Raw genomic sequence first — 18,075 nt, forward strand, 5'->3', positions numbered from 1 at the left:
GACAATCGTTCTACATTCCTAGGATTGCAATATGTATTCTTTTTTAACTTTTCTTACTGGGTTCGATTCTAACCTTTTCTAAATATCATTTTCAAACTTATCTAATTTTTCCTTTTACTTACTGGGTCTGTTCCCTTTTCATGTAAGAGTTTCGCCCGTTTAGTGTGGGCGTTGTAATTCCATATATAACGTAATCAATTCAGTGGTTAAATTAACCACGTGGCATAAAAAAGATTTGACTATTTGTGCGTGCTGAAATAATAGCATTATTGTTGGATATGGAGCCGGACCGACGCCGATAAAAGCTGAGATTTGCACACAGGTACGTTCCAGATGAATATTGGATCCACATTTTTGTGTCTCATAAAATGACCTGAATTGTAATTATCACGAAAACAAAGAAATGTTTATATTCAAGGTCGGGAGTTAATGAATTGCACACCGCTAAATAAAAAAGAAGAATGTAATATTTTAATATTTACATTTCCAGGAATGCCGGTTGATGCCTACATAAGGCAGATAACATAAACAACGAATAAGAGAGCGAAGACAGAAGACCGACAGTCGTCGAGGATGACTAACATTTTCTCAGCCGTTGCCGTCACATACTAACCCTCCCCTATAACTAATGTCCCCCTATTTGTCGATGCAAAAGCTTAATTATAAATAAAACTTATATGTTGATAAATTCGTATCCGTGTTGATTTGGAGTATAACGACAAAAGAATTGTCAGGTGTATGTATGATTTTAACAAGTATTTGAAATGCAAGCGAGAAAACTTATATATACGTTCAACATTATTATTTAGAAAAAAACATCTCCCAACATGGGTAGGGTGGACTTTTAAATTAATATGTACTTTCACGTAACAATTTAGTAAACAAAATTTAACTTGATAATTCTATCTATAAACTGCACAAAGGTTGAATTTAAATTTTATTGGGATTAAATTGACTTATTGCTGAACTTTTAGCAAATTACATCTAATGTAAACGCATGAAAAATAGAGATTCACAATAGTTTATTCTTCGATGTTAATGCAGATTAGAGTAAACTCAGAGTTAATGTGATAAAAATCCTTCCAGACTGATGATAGGATATTTATTTTTCGTTTCGATATAGAATGTCTAGTTCTGCGGATCTATTTTATCACAAGAAAATCAGACCCTGATAAAGGACAACATTATTCTGAGAGTAGATAGTCTAGTAGAAGCGACTGAATGGATAACATATGCTAAAGAATCATCTACATGTTTCGCATGATTAATCGATGCACTAAAAATATAAATAACTCTTTTTTACATTTTGTGCTTTCGTACCACTGAACGATCATCTAGTTGAATAAAGCCTTCATTCTTCCAAGTACGTTCGAATTTGGCCGCATGCAGAGAGAGAGAGAGAGAGATAGAAAGAGAGAGAGAGAGAGAGAGAGCGAGAGTAAATTGTGCTCAATACTCGTCAGATGTCACTGTTTCCCTCTCTTCGCCATTCATTTCTTTTTCTTCTCCAGTTTTGAGTTCGCTTCTGTGTTTTTTCTTTCTATCTCATATTTTCCACTTCTTTCTCTTTTAATTATTCACATCATACCATTTCTCTTACAATATATCTCTCACTCTGTCGTTTATTAACGTTATTATTCGCTATTCTTTCCATATTTCTAACATAAAATGCACCAAACATTGTTGTTAAAATAAAATCTGCGGTGTTATTGTGAAATGCCGGGATAATACGTTTGGCAAACGTGAGATGAAAGTTAGGATTGTGTTTCCGGTGATAGAAGCGTCTTCCGACATTTCAAAATAACACCGCAGACAACGACACGTGAACTCTTTACTAAATGTTTTTTTTTCAATTTAACAACACGACAAGAAAAAAAAAAATAAACTTCTGAAGATGGCGTATAGCGCAAAAATATTAATTTTAAACAAGTACACATTTGTTTATTTTCATAATATTGCGTTGTAATTTGGCTTTCAAACATATTTCATACGCATTTTATTTTAAAATCCAATAAACACCTCTATCACAGAAAATACAACTCTGATTTTCATATCGCATTCGCCAAGGCATTCTCCCGGCATTTCAAAATAATACTTTTTTTTTACACGGTGGTCACCATTTATCAAGAAGCCACTCAGGGATAGGGGTTATTGCAAGTACAGTACATAAGTGTGGAGATTTAATGAAGTGTTTACTTAAGAGGGCGGTTCATTAGGAATTTGTTAACGTTGGACTTGAAGACATCCAAGTTGTAGTCAGGTGGGAAGCAGGCAGACGGAACAGAGTTCCACAGGCGTGCAGTTCTAAGAAAGAAGCTTTGTGCAGACAACAATACGTGGACTCTTTATTAAGTGTTTTTTTACTTCAATTTAACCTCATGGCGAGAAAAAATATATATAATTCTGAAGATGGCGTATAGTGCCGAAATATTAATTTTAAATAAGTAAATATGTGGTTATTTTCATAATATTGCGTTGTAATTTGCCGTTCAAACATATTTCATGCGTATTTTATTTCAAAATTCAATTAACGCCTCTATCACGGAAAACACAACCCAGGCATTAATGTTGTTGTTTTCCCCTTTTACTTTGCAAAACTAAATCATGACCTGCAAAATCAAAAACAAAAACAACAATTTTCTTACATAAAAAAAAATCAATATTTAAGATATAAGGAACTTGCAGCATAAAACCTTTTTTTTTTCTAAAAGTACTGGATCCTGCATTAAATAATCCGAAACTGTTGATATGCCGTAAAACAAAATAAGCAAATAAAACACTCTTTTCACCATCAAAAACATGCAGAGGTGATATGTGTGCAGGATGCCAATTATGCAAGCAACGTAACAAAACCATCAAAGTTTTATTAGTGTCAAATAATACTTAAATTTCCGAGTGAGGATTCGTTTCAACTGATTACGAACTTATTTTATTTATCTAAAAACTCTAACAAAATAACTACTTTCTTTTAAAGTATACACTTTAGTTAAACATAGATATACATAGATATTTAATCTAAATATCTTTCTTTTTAAGCGCATAGATATTCCCTTTTCTTTGCAACTAAAATCTGAATGTGTATTATGTTTAAAAGAAGAATTTACCGCAGGTCCATTAAAACGCGAAAAAAACAAAAAACAAAACAAAACAAAAAAAACAAAAAAACGGCAGCTTGAGAAAAAAAAAAAAAAAAGAAAAAAAAAAGGAAACCAAGCAACTTTCTCTTCAAAAGAAAAAAAAAGAGAAACGTTTTTTCTTGGTTGATTATATAGGAATACAATTGTTTGTACACAGCTGCAAATAAAGAAAAAAAAAGGAGCGATAAAGAAAGGGCACGTTGTGATAATGAAATTAAAAAATAGTTCCTCTTGGTTTCAATTTAACTAATAATAATAATAAAGAAAGAACGTCAGATAACAGAGTTTTGTATTTCAAGAAGCGCCCGAAGAACTGGGATATTATATACGTAGACAAACAAAAACCACCGTTGATAAAGAGCAAACTTCAAAACACCTTATTTGAAAAAGAAATCTCATGCTTACAATCTAAACAAAGGTTGCGTGGTTTCTTAGGAGATATCGTTATCAATTCAATTAAACCAGCAAAGACGTTGCTCGAATGACGTTTCATCATTCAAATATGTTCCATTAAAAAAAATAATTAACATTTGACTCGCCCTTCACCATCGGGCACATGCTGGGGGGTAAATCATTGAAAATTTCAAAAATATGTTGAATTCATTTTCTTTTATTATGCTTAATATGAATTTAATTAAGATAGTAGGCACAAGATTATATATATATATATATATATATATATATATACATATATATACATATATATATATATATATATATATATTACATTTATTTATACAAACATTAATGGCTACATATGTGCATACATGTTTCTGTAAGCACCCGCGTTGGGGGACTACGTCTTCAGGCCAAGAATTACCGTCGGGAACTCTCGACGGTAATTCTTGGCCTGAAGACGTAGTCCCCCAACGCGGGTGCTTACAGAAACATGTATGCACATATGTAGCCATTAATGTTTGTATAAATAAATGTAATATACCTGCTCTGTTCACTCATTGAGCACCCTTTGGTAGACACATGTTGTTTCATTGGATGTACTTCTAGGAAACTAAACTCTACTGGCTATATATATATATATATATATATATATATATATATATATATATATATATATATATATATATATATATATATATATATATATATACTAGCAGTATGCCCGGCGCTGCCCGGTCGTAAAATACGCATAAATATCATATTTTAATTTATACAAAAATTGAGACATGTGCATGCGAGTATTAAGGTTTTTTCTAAGCAGTTCACTTCTTGTAAGTAAAAAATAATACTCAAGCTGAGATCGAAACCAAAGCCTAAAGACAGCATAGTTTTGAACCTCTATGACGTCTTAAGGCCACTTCTACCCATTCACTATATCAATCAGCGCACGCTATAAAATTCCTCATCGACAAAGTTGATATCATTATGCCAACTTAATACAATTTTTAAATAGCGTTTTTAAACTTATTTATTCTTAACATAAGTAATCGTTCATATGAACGATTCACGCATGCGCATTCGCGAAACAGTTGACAAACAAATAAAAATCCGATGACCCCATCGAATCAATTTTTCAATGTTAACTCCTTAGCAGCCATTTATCTCGGATAAAAACCAATTAAAACGTTTTCCACATGTCTGAATACCTATATACCAAATTTCAAGTCCTTAGATAAAAAATTTGTTAAGTATATTTGTTGAGAAATGACCTAACGTACACACTCTCAACTAGCATTTAAGCAATGTTCACGAAAGTCTCGATTGTCCGAACTCACCGTTTAATAATTATTAATTCCCTTCATTCCTATAGCAATTGTTTGGTGGCCCGCAAGTAGAGGCTTAGCGAATGGGGAAAACGATGGCTTCGTGGCTGGGTTCAAATCTCATGACCGGCAGGAATTGTACCGATGATATATATATAAATGCTCCTGCATAGTTGATCACTTTACTTCGTGTCTTCATAAAACGCAAACATGGAAAGAATTAACTTCGATACGTCACTAAAGAACATCCCCGCACCAAATACCAAGGATTATTTACTAAAATTAATAATGAAAATGGATGATTTACTCAAAAGGATGAAATGGAAAGCTACCTTTTTTCTATTGGATAAAAATGATAACACCAAGAAAGAGAGATATGGATTTAAAAGCATTAAATCACCACCAGTAATCCCACAATTAGTGCTATTCGAGAAGGATCTCTATTCACTAATTAGAAATTTAGAATTCCACAAAACTAAAAATCAATTCCAAAAAAAAACTCGACAATATTGTAAAGGAGATCAACAAGTCACAACATATCCTTGTTAAGGCTGATAAGACCAGAAACTTTTACAAATTAGACAGGGAGAAATATAATGACCTGGTCCAGAAGAATTTGAAAAAAGACTATCACAAGGTAAAAAATAACAACGTAATTCATTTGATAAATAAGGACAGTAAAAAAATCACGGATGAATTACAAATCAGCGATAGAGTAAATAAACTTAGAGAAAACGAAGCGTATATCCTTTCAAAGGATCATAAACCTAGCTTCAACACAAAACCAACAACAAGATTGATTAACCCAACCAGACCCGAAATTGGAAAGATTAGTAAAAGAATATTAGAGAAAATCAATCTAGAATTAAAACAGCAGTTCAACCTGAACCTATGGATAAATACGGCGGATCCGGTAAAATGGTTTCTTAACATTGCCAACAAGAAAAACTGTGCCTTTGTGCAATTTGACATTATGGATTACTACCCGTCAATCACAAAGGATCTCTTTGGAAAGGCAATTGAATTTGCCAAGACCTATACTAATGTCTCCGAGGAGGATTTGGATATTATTATGAAATGCCGCACAACTGTCCTTGTCTATAACGGGGAACAATGGGCAAAAAATGGGCAAAACAACTTTTTCGGGGTATCAATGGGATCGCTGGACTCTGCAGAGGCAACAGATCTCGTTGGACTTTATATCATTCATAATTTAACGAACGATAATATTATTGATAGAAGGGACATGGGCCTATATCGTGACGATGGGCTGATAATAGTGAAGAATGCTACAAGTGTTAAATGCGATCAGATTAGGAGAGCAATCCATAGGGACATGAAAAATTTTGGCCTAAAAGTAGAAGTTAATGCTAACTTAAAACAGGTTGATTTCCTTGACGTTACTTTAGATCTGGATTTGAATGCTTATAAACCATATATGAAGGATAATGCTAATCCTATTTATATACACCCGCAGTCTAACCATCCACCATCCATTATTAAACATATACCGTTATCTATTGAAAGTAGAATAAGTAACAATTCATCTAATGAAGTAACTTTCAATAATTGCAAAGCTATTTATAATACAGCACTTAAAAATAGTGGATATAAGGACATAGAGATAAAATATAAAGTAAATAACACTAGCACAAATGGATCTAGAAATCGTGGTAGGAAAATTATTTGGTTCACACCCCCCTTTAACATTATGTTGAAAACAAAACTTGGTGCAAAATTTTTACAACTTATTAATAAGCATTTCCCACCAAATAATATATTACATAAAATATTTAATAAAAATACATTAAAATTAAGTTACAGCTGTAGTGATAATTTGGAAAGGATTATAAAAAAGTATAATGGAAGAATTTTAAAGACGACTAATAGAGAAGGGGAGAATACTAGTGCAAACACTGCGGTGAATAAATGTAACTGTAAAAAACCTGAGGAATGCCCAATAAAAAATGAATGTCTGACCTCATCGGTGGTATACCAAGCAAGGATATTCCCGGTGGAGAACCCAAGGGACGAAAGATTCTACATAGGGAGTACCCAAATGACTTTCAAAAATAGATTCTATGGACATACACGCTCGATGAATAATCAAACATATGAAAAGGACACTTCCTTATCGTTATATTACTGGAAATTAGTTAGAGAAAATAAAACATCTAGTATAGAATGGAATATTATTAGAAGGGCCAATACTTGCCACTCATTGAACTCACCATGTCTATTATGCTTATCAGAAAAACTTGAGATAACTAGGTTTAAAGACCGAGAAAAATTATTGAATATTAAACAAGAAACTGCTATATCCTGCAAACATTTCAGAATACACGCACTTAAGGAACTCTAAATTAGGATAATGGAACTGCTATAAGAACAACTAACCCCCATCAAATAACCCCCCCCCCACAAAGAGGATAAGTGAGGTCGCAACTATAATCATACCCATATGGGTTACGTAAGTCACTTAATATTCTACTTCATCGAGCAGTTATGGTATTACTAGCCGAAATAAGTACCTGTATGAAGGTATATTTGAACTAAATGAGTAATAGATCGTTTTGAGTGAAGCTCGTAATAATGTATGCATATGGATATTTTTGGGTGTGTGCATGTATGGATATATGATCTTTATATACCCGGGTAGGAAAAATAATTTATTAATATAAAAAAAAAATGAAGAAATAAATAGATGAAAGAAAGTAAGGAATGAAGGGTGAATGGAAGAGAAGGGAATAAGGGTATTAGAGTGAATAAGCAAAGATGAAGGTAAGTACTACAATATATAAGCTTATATACTAGGTTTGTATAACCTAAATACTCTGATTTCTGTCATATGTTATTATATATTATTATTGTATCGTGATACATCTTATGTATATCTGCCTTACCATCGAAAGAATCTTTGTTAAATATGAGGATAACCCTATGAACTTCATGCTGAATTCAATATAAATTTTTACGTAGTGTCAATTTTTACGGTAAAAACCTACAACTTAGGAAAGTGTAACAAGCGGATGGGGCCATGAAACATAACTAGACGTGTGGAATTTGATAGAAAAAGTGAATTTATATAGTAGGTGTATTCATGTCTGTTTCTACTTTAGATGTATCATTTGGTGGCACGGTACATGTATACATCTCTATATTTGTGTGACTTTGGATATATAAGTGTATTTTACGTATGCATGTATGTTTGTATGTTTATATATATATATATATATATATATATATATATATATATATATATATATATATCTGTATCTATATATCTGTGTGTATGTTTATATGTGGATGTGTCTCTGTGTCTATTGTATGTAGATGTATGCATACACACGTATATTTCTGAACTATTAGAATAGGCTGCCTCGTATAGAATTGTTGTAACAATATAGATTACAAAAATGTATGGATGTCCGAATGTTGTTTATATATATGTTATATATGTATGTATGTGTGGGTATGTATATTGTATGTCTGTTGTGTGTGTGTTTATATGTATGTATGTGTATATGTATATATATATGTATATATATATATGTATATATTTATGTATGTATGTATGTATGTGTGTGTTTGTATATATATATATATATATATATATATGTATATATATATATATGCACCCGTCTGTAGTCGGGTAGCATAATATTGCATATACGAAGAAGTTACCACGCTACATAAGTAAAGAAAAATACTATTATTTGTCTCTGTATGTCTGTAATGTGTGTGTGTATATATGCGCGGGTGTAGATAAATGTAGACATTTATAAGTGTATTGATACACGCATATAGGTACATGTGGGGTTTAGATAACTTTCGGGTTTATATTTATTCACATTTTGTTGGTTTATTTGTTTTAATTTAATTTTATTTTTATTCTTATTTATTTATTTTTTATTTTTTATTATATTTTTTATTTATTTTTTTATTTATTTATTTATTTATTTATGTATTTTATTTTTATTTATTTATTTTTTATTGACCTTAATGTAACTTTTACTTTATCTTCTACGTAGTTTCAGAATCATTGTCTAGTTTCAGTAAATAAAACAAAGAGCGTTCAGCATGGATTCGCTTTTGAATATATGGATTAATGTGTGTATGTGTGTGTTCGCAGTGTCTGTGTATGGATGTGTTATGTGTGTGTTGCGTGTATGTGTGGGTGGAGGTAGATTAAAAAGGCACCGGTCAGTACTTGGTTGACCATAGCTAAGGTTATTAACTTACAGACTCTAAGACAAGAAAACTAAACTCTCAAGTACCCTATGCCATAAAAAGCCAAAAGTTAGGTTAGATGGGGGAAGGGGAAAAGAAAAAAGATGTTTATCATCTTCAAAGACCTCACTCATCCTTTTATCGTTTTTGTTTTTTTTTGACTCCCACCCAGGTTGTATTTTTAACTTGATAAACGAAATAGAAAAATGTATTTGGTGGAAATGTCACTTTTGAAGGTAGTTCTTGGCCTGAAGACGTAATCCCCCAACGTGGGTAATTACAGAAACATGTATGCACATATGTAGCCATTAATGTTTGTATAAATAAAATTAATATATATATATATATATATATATAGTCATCCACATAAAGTGCTGTTTCGCTGTTTAATTTATATGATTAAAATAAGTAAAATATATATGATATATGATGAATTTATATGATTAAAATAAGTAATATAAGTAATCATATATATAGATATATTAATTTATGTGATTAACTTAAGTAATCATATATATATATATATATATATATATATATATATATATATATATATATATATACAGGGTGTCCCAAAAGTCGCACATCATCTAGGTTTTTATAAAAATAAATATAATATCTATTTTCTTGTTCTTAGCTCAACAGATGGACAATTCTAGTACACATTTGAGATGTTCCCAAAGACAAAAATGCCAAGAGGGACAAATCTGGTGAGCGGAGTAGCCACTCCACGAAGATCAGTATATGGTGTGCAACTTCTGAGACACCCTGTATATATAATACACGGGCAAGAATAGGTACCTACACTGATCATAGCGTAAGTATAATACACAACTTGATGAAGGTTTAAATTAATGATTACTATATAAATATATATGCGCAGATAATTAAAAAAACTTTGTATATATATATATATATATATATATATATATTACAGGAAGTTTATGTTATACTACACTAATGGTTGCATATGCATGAAACACTAGCGTATTTATTTTTGAATTAATATTTATTACCTATATATATATAATTCAGTTAATAACATATATATATATATATATTTATATACGTTATTTACTGAATTATATATACATATTTATACATATATATATATATATATATATATATATTTATTATTACTCACATGAATTGCTGAGATTGCGTAAGCATGAAAATGTAGTGTATGCATGTCTAAATAAATGATTATATATATATATATATATATATATATATATATATATATATATATATATAAATTAAGTCACAAGCGTATGCATGTATTTATTACTGGCATGAATTGTTACACTATACATATGATTGCGTTGCGTAAGCATAAGACACTAGCGTATATTGGTATAAATTAATAGCATGCACCCCCCCCCTCCCGTAAAACTTTAAAATACAGCTGTTGTTGTTTTTGTTGCTTGCCACCTCCAACCTCTTCATGTTAAAAATGGCTTTCGGACTAGACACCTCATCTTGTGTCACCAAATTTGCTGGAAGGTTAACGGTATTTTTTAGGGTATGGTTCAGGGTAAAGTTCAGGGCAAGGTATTTTAGTTGGCAAGACTGGAGTTATGGTGACAAAAAACTATTGAACCCTGTGTCCCTTAAAAGGAAAAAAATTCCTGTAGTAACCTGTATGTTACCAAATCTAAATATAAACGTTATTTAAGAAAGTGACCGTTTTAATTAAGCTGTAAAAATAAACATTATAAAGAGAACGGTTTACTTAACTAACAAATAATGGTGAATCTGGTTCCTAAACTTTAAAAATGGGTTAAATTTAATCACATTATTATTGAAAATGTAATCATGCGAAAAGCTGAAATAATGATGTTATTATTCTGAAAGCAATTCTTAACATAGGGAGGGTGTTTGGTAACTAATCTGTGCTCCAGTCTTAAAATGTAATAAAAAATATCGTAAAACATGAATTAAACTAGAAAAAAGCTCGGCCATCATATGCATTGTAGATCAATATCTACTTTTAAATTAGGTGCTTATGCATTTTTCTTACCGCGCTATTTGTAATTAGTGTTTTCAGGTTAAATTAAACTTTCACGCTATTTTTTTTATTATTCAATCGTAAGGTGGAAGAATATTTAAAAAGACCCTCCCCTCCCCAATGTAAGAATAATTACCCAAAATTATACTTTGTATTGTTATAAATTATATAATATAAATTATAGATTATATAATGATACATATTTACTCATTGTAAAACTTCATCTTGCATTCTTTCTTTTTTTTTTTTTTTTTTTTTTTTTGTAAATATGAAGAATCGTTCCATTCTAGAAAAATCCTTTAAAATTATTACTTTAAATGGTTTTCGGCGGTGCTGAAAACGAAAATAACGTAAAAAAAAAAAAAAAAAGAAAGAAATCCAGCATATGATTTGATTCCACTATCTGAATAAATATTAGCTTCTAAAAAGTGGGGGAGATCACTTTTCTATAATAATATAACGCGAAATGAGCAACCACTTTATGTCAATATTTTTTCCCGGGTAGGGTGGGGGGTTCAACGTATACTGTACACAATTTAACATAAAATGAGTACCCACTTTTTTGTTTGGGGTTGGTGCACGTACAATCGATTATTAATGCCTGGTACCCCCCCCCCCCCAAAAAAAAGGTGGGTGCGCAGTTTACGTGAAATTGTGTTTATTTTACGCCGATCCTCCCCGCTCTAAAAATGGTGACCATAAAGTGGGTGCTCATTGTACGTAAAATTATTGTATACAAGTGATCCTCTACTTTTTTGAAACTAACATTTTTTTTAATAATTTTGAAACTACTTGTTTGCCGGAATTTTCAACGTTATTTTCGTTTTCAACCCCCCCCCCCCAAATCTTTTTTTAAAATTAAAATTTCTTCACATGTTTTATACTACTTGTTTGCCGGAATTTTAAATTTGAAACGTGATTTTTGTTTTCAGCATCCCGGAAAAACCTATAAAATGGGTAATTTGTAAGGCTTGGTCGAAGGTGAAAAAAATGTTCATATTTAACCTTTTTTTAATTTGCAAAATAGCGTGTGCGCCCCTAGTAATAGTCCAATAAAAACGAAATTCTATTGTGGTATCGTTATTAATGAAGTAAAGGTTAATTGGAAGTAACTGTTAACCACATCTGAACATGTGAAATAATAGCGTGATTTAATTTGAAACATTTAAAGTTTGTGAAGTATTTATAATATAAACAACCTTGTAAACTAAAAAAGCGAACCGGCAACGCTTAAACAAAATGAGACGATGTTTTTCTAAAGCGTCCGTAATAACCGTTTAGTAAAAACGAATTACAGTCTCGTTATCTTTATTACTAAAATAAAATATAATTAATAATGATGTGTCACTGTAACTTTATTACTAAAATAAAATATAATTAATAATGATGTGTCACTGTAACTTTATTACTGAAATAAAATATAATTAATAATGATGTGTCACTGTAACTTTATTACTGAAATAAAATATAATTAATAATGATGTGTCACTGTAACTTTATTACTGAAATTAAATATAATTAATAATGATTTTCACTGTAACTTTATTACTGAAATAAAATATAATTAATAATGATGTGTCACTGTAACTTTATTACTGAAATAAAATATAATTAATAATGATGTGTCGTTGTAACTTTATTACTGAAATAAAATATAATTAATAATGATGTGTCACTGTAACTTTATTACTGAAATAAAATATAAATAATAATGATGTGTCACTGTAACTTTATTACTGAAATAAAATATAATTAATAATAATGCGTCGCTGTAACATTATTACTGAAACAAAATATAATTAATAATGATGTGTCACTGTAACTTTATTACTGAAATAAAATATAATTAATAATGATGTGTCACTGTAACTTTATTACTGAAACAAAATATAATTAATAATAATGCGTCGCTGTAACTTTATTACTGAAACAAAATATAATTAATAATGATGTGTCACTGTAACTTTATTACTGAAATAAAATATAATTAATAATGATTTGTCACTGTAACTTTATTACTGAAATAAAATATAATTAATAATGATTTGTCACTGTAAATGAAATAAATGTAAAGAACAAAGAAAATATGAAAATCCAATTTATTTTCGGTATAATAACACAACAAATGATCAATAAACCAGGTAATTTGTGTCCTGGTGATGTTAGTAAAATCTTAACGAAAATAGTACCGGTAACAGTTTAAATGAAGTGCGAATCATGTTTTTTCGATATTCCGAAGTTTGTAATCGGGATATTTAATATTTAATGATTATGGGAAGCCATGTTTGTGGTAATCTCTCGAACGTTCGTTTTTGAATGATGTTTCTTTCAGTCCGAGATGTCAGAATATACAGATCTCAACCAATGAGATTTTGAAGGATAGAAAGAGAGAGAAATCATTATTTGTGTAGGGGTAAAGCGTTAACAGTAGGCGATATGTATGAATTCACTAGTCTGTTAATGACGGAGTAGACACAGGAAAATAGAAAAAGTATAAATGCAAACGGTGTAGAATGGGGGTCATAAGAGGTCTTATCGAATAGGGAGTAACATTTGAGCTACTTCCTCTGTAGGATATGACGATGATGAAGATGGCGCTCCTTGAAATACATGTAATGCTGTAATATTACGGAATAATGTGTCTGTAATCGAGTTCTATAGTTGTATAAGGTGATGGCTAATAGCGTAAACATAAACATTTTTATGTGCCATCTGCTAATGTAAACCTACGGTTTTGGGATCCAGAGGGGGGACATTGCGCTTATTTTATTATATACAAGATTATATATTATAATACCGTATTGTTACAAAAAACAAAACAAAACAAAGAAACAAAAACATTGAAAACTGGAGAAAAACATTCATGTGGAAAAAGTTGCTATGGTTACCAAAGTCAATGAGAATAAATCGTCTCTATAAAATGTCAATGTTGGAAATGTTGCTACGGTAAACAACAGCCAAATAGAAAAACAATATTTCAAGTTCCTTAATATTCTGAGAACTTTTGAACACCATTCATTTTATTACAACTTTTGTTTTAATGAACACAAATTGAATTTTTTATTTCAAAATATAGCTGAGAAGGTGACCTATGAACTGTAAATATTTTGTAAAATTTGGTCGCAAAATGATTGAGCGGTGAAGCTTTAAAGCTATTCTAAATAAGTAAAACTAACACTTAACCATATATTCAAACACTAGTGTGTTTAAATGATATATTATAATATACATAATGCATTCGGACGCACGTTCTGTCTAAATGATTGTTTTTCTTGTACAATCATTGTGTTGCTTCTTCATCGCCTCATCTCTATGTAATTCTGTATCTTCCACGTGGGTAACCTACTTCTAATCACAAGTGGCACGTGACCTCAAAAGTCATCTGTCTTGGGAACAGAAATCTCCTTAAGAATTGGCGCTTCATTGACCTTTTCATCCTTGTAAGCTATCGGCCTCTCGTTGCCGCTATTTCCTTAAAACTCAACGTCCATTGGCAGATTAGGGTCACGTGATTCTCCCCCTTCTTCCACGTTGAATAAGTTTTGTCAGATCCATTCGTTTCAATATCACTATTCGATAGACGCACGTGCTTACTGTGGGATTCCGACACGTACGCAAACATAGACACAATTACACGTGAAAACGCGCGCACACACACACATTAAACTGCAGTTATGCCCTAATTTCGGATTTGTGAAGTGTGGAGTCAACTTTTAGTTTCCGTCAATATAAGATCCACTCTGACCCAGGGTATTAGTTCTTATGAAGGTTTGTATATATATATATATATATATATATATATATATATATATATATATATATATATATATATATATATATATATGTAGGTATATGGAATACTGTTGCATGCGCTTTATCAAAAGAGAAAGAAAAACTAAGAGTGGCAATATAACAAGATCTATGTGTGAAGTCAAACATATATATATATATATATATATACGCACACACACGTGTATATACATATCTATCTATTTATATATATATATATATATAATTATCTCTCTCTCTCTATCATACTTTAGTAATTTAAATTTTATGATGTGAAATGGTTAAATTTAAACTAGAATTTTTATATGCACGACAAAGAATACATTCCAAATAGTATATTCCTTAACCTATAGGTTTTCGATGTTTACCCATCTCATCAGAGGAAAAAATAGTAGCAAATATAAAAGATTTATACCTACTTTGATAAATTAAAAAAACAGTATTTAGCTGGGATTGTCTTAATAAAATATTAAAAATTAATATTTTGTAAGACCGATGATCACTAGATTAACATCCCAGTAAATTTATTGCATTACATTATTCTGAAGTATATATATATATTTATATATATATATATATATATATATATATATATATATATATATATATATATATATATATATATTATAAAAATAGGGGAATTCAGTTATTCCAATTAACGATTAGATTATATACTAATCATAAATAATACAAAATATGGTGAATTATTTCTTTATTCTACAACGCTTTAAAAAAATGGTCATTTTTCTTCATAAGAAACTAGTGAGCAAATCTTTTTTATAAACTTGATATCACATTGCTAATTAGCGCAAAAAATTAAAACCGCAATTTATATATGCCTATATAAATAAAACAGTAGATATATATGTGTGTGTGTGTGTCTTAAACTACTGGTCACATAAAACTGATATCAACAGGAAATATTAACCATACACTAATGGTTAGCTTATGACGAGTAAAATCTTTGTTTGGATGGATGAATAACGTATACAGTCATATATGGACAAATTGAAATGCAAGCTGTTCATTTAAACTTGCCCGGTCATAAAATACGCTTAAATATGATATTTTGATTAATGCAGATTTCGTATTTATTATTACTAGCAGAACCCGTGGAAATTCCACGGTAGTTGAAAATTCAAAAAAAAACAAAAAAACACACGCATCAGTAAGAAACATCTTATCACACAATGAAACAATTACATTGAGATTGGACCATGTACCATTAAAAACTTAAGTAAATCACGAAGCTCTGGATTTTCAGGTCATGGTATCTCTGCTGACTATTGCTTCAATTTGATGAACTGTTCTGATCTTATCCTGATCTCGCAACATTATGATCATGTGGCAGTGTGGACACCTCTTTGTTTAACTTCAATAGCATAAACATTTGCAAATAGAATTCCCAGTACATGTTTGTCTTTAATGTCTTTCAAATTTCAACTAGATCTGCATGATACGTGGTATTAAGTTACGTTGATTTTATGTAAGTTCTGATGGCCCCAAAGTATTTATTATTTTTAAATATCTTGGACTACACATGTATGGAAGGAATAGGTCTGGTTTTCCGTATTTACAGAAAACTGATTTGTACTAATTGCTTTGTAATAATTTCAACATCACATATAAGTAGGTAATAATGTTTTCACCTGAAATGCGTAGGTTTAAAAGATCTTTTTTTTTTTTTACACAGTGGTCACCACTTATCAAAGCCCGGAAGCCACTCAGGGATAAGGGTTATTGCAAGTACATTACGTTAGTGTGGAGATTTGATGAAGTGTTTACTTAAGGAGGCGGTTCATCAGGAATTTGTTAACGTTGGACTTGAACACATCCAAGTTGTAGTCAGGTGGGAAGCAGGCAGACGGAACAGAGTTCCACAGGCGTGCAATTCTAAGAAAGAAGCTTTGTTCATGGAATCCACGTTTCGATTTAGGCACAGATAAAGAGTGGGGAAAATTACTGACAGTGGTTTCAGCTAGACGGATGTTTTTCGTGAAAGATTGGCGAGGGGGGACCAGAGATTGGAGTTCAGACGAGCACCTGCCATGGAAATAACGATAAAACAAGGATAGGCTCGCAACGTCTCTTCTGTGGGAGAGAGGTTGCAGGGTAGAGAAAAGGGCATCCCCCACTAAGCCATGAAGTCTATTTTGTACTCTGTCAAGGCAGGATAGGCTGTTTTTAGCAGCTCCTTCCCAGATATGGCAGCAGTATTTCATCCATATAATCAATAAAATAATCCTCTGATTTTACTTATTTTGACAGAACTCTTTAGTAGGTAATGATGTTTTCACCTGAAATGCGTTGGAACTTTTTACTAATTTCAACATGACGTAAGTAGGTAATAATGTTTTAACCTGAAATGCGAAGATGTAAAATATCTTTAATCACTAAAAGCACCTTATGATTGTAAATATTTCAACATCACACATTAGTCGGTAGTAATATTTTCACCTCGAATACGTTGGAATTTGTACTAATTTCAACGACATAAGAATTTATATCAGTTTTAAATAAGTTAAACCTAAAAAACAAAAAAAAAAACAACAAACAAACAAACATTGGAGGTAAATATTAAGTCCGTTATTAAGATCACACAATAAACGGCGGGCATTTTAGGAAATTCACCCCACCTCTAAATTCCAGAATTTACACATTTTTTTTTTCACGTTAATCTCATCGAGTCGCAATATTTTTCTCGGTGATGGTCACAAAGTACGTGCCCAATTTAGTTGAACGCTATAATTGAAAACTGATCCCCAACGATAAAATTCATAATTTTGTTGTTTTTTTTATATGAAAGTTAAGTTTGTAATCGATGAGATTAACGTGGAACAAAGTAAATTGTAGAATTTAGAGGTGGGTGTCAATTTCCTAAACGTCCGCCCAATAAATAAATAATAATTTTAATTTTTATGCATCAGACTGGAAATTAGGTGGCAAGATACTCTCGATCCCTCTATCACCTAAAAGGAACATAATTTCCTAATCATCGTTATGTTACGATGCCAAATAACGACCCTGGTGTCTACCTCTGCCCTCGTGCAAAGTAAATAGGAACAATATATAAACAATGATATCAGTATTCCAGAAGTTAAAAGTTTTAAATAAGCAGAACTTACAGTTTTTTTAAAAAGAATAAACACTTTTTATTCATTTTAAACAATATATACAGAACTTAAAAAAA

This window comes from Euprymna scolopes, chromosome 2, assembly GCF_053919585.1.
Source record: "Euprymna scolopes isolate OS-2025 chromosome 2, ASM5391958v1, whole genome shotgun sequence".
NCBI lineage: Eukaryota > Metazoa > Mollusca > Cephalopoda > Sepiida > Sepiolidae > Euprymna > Euprymna scolopes.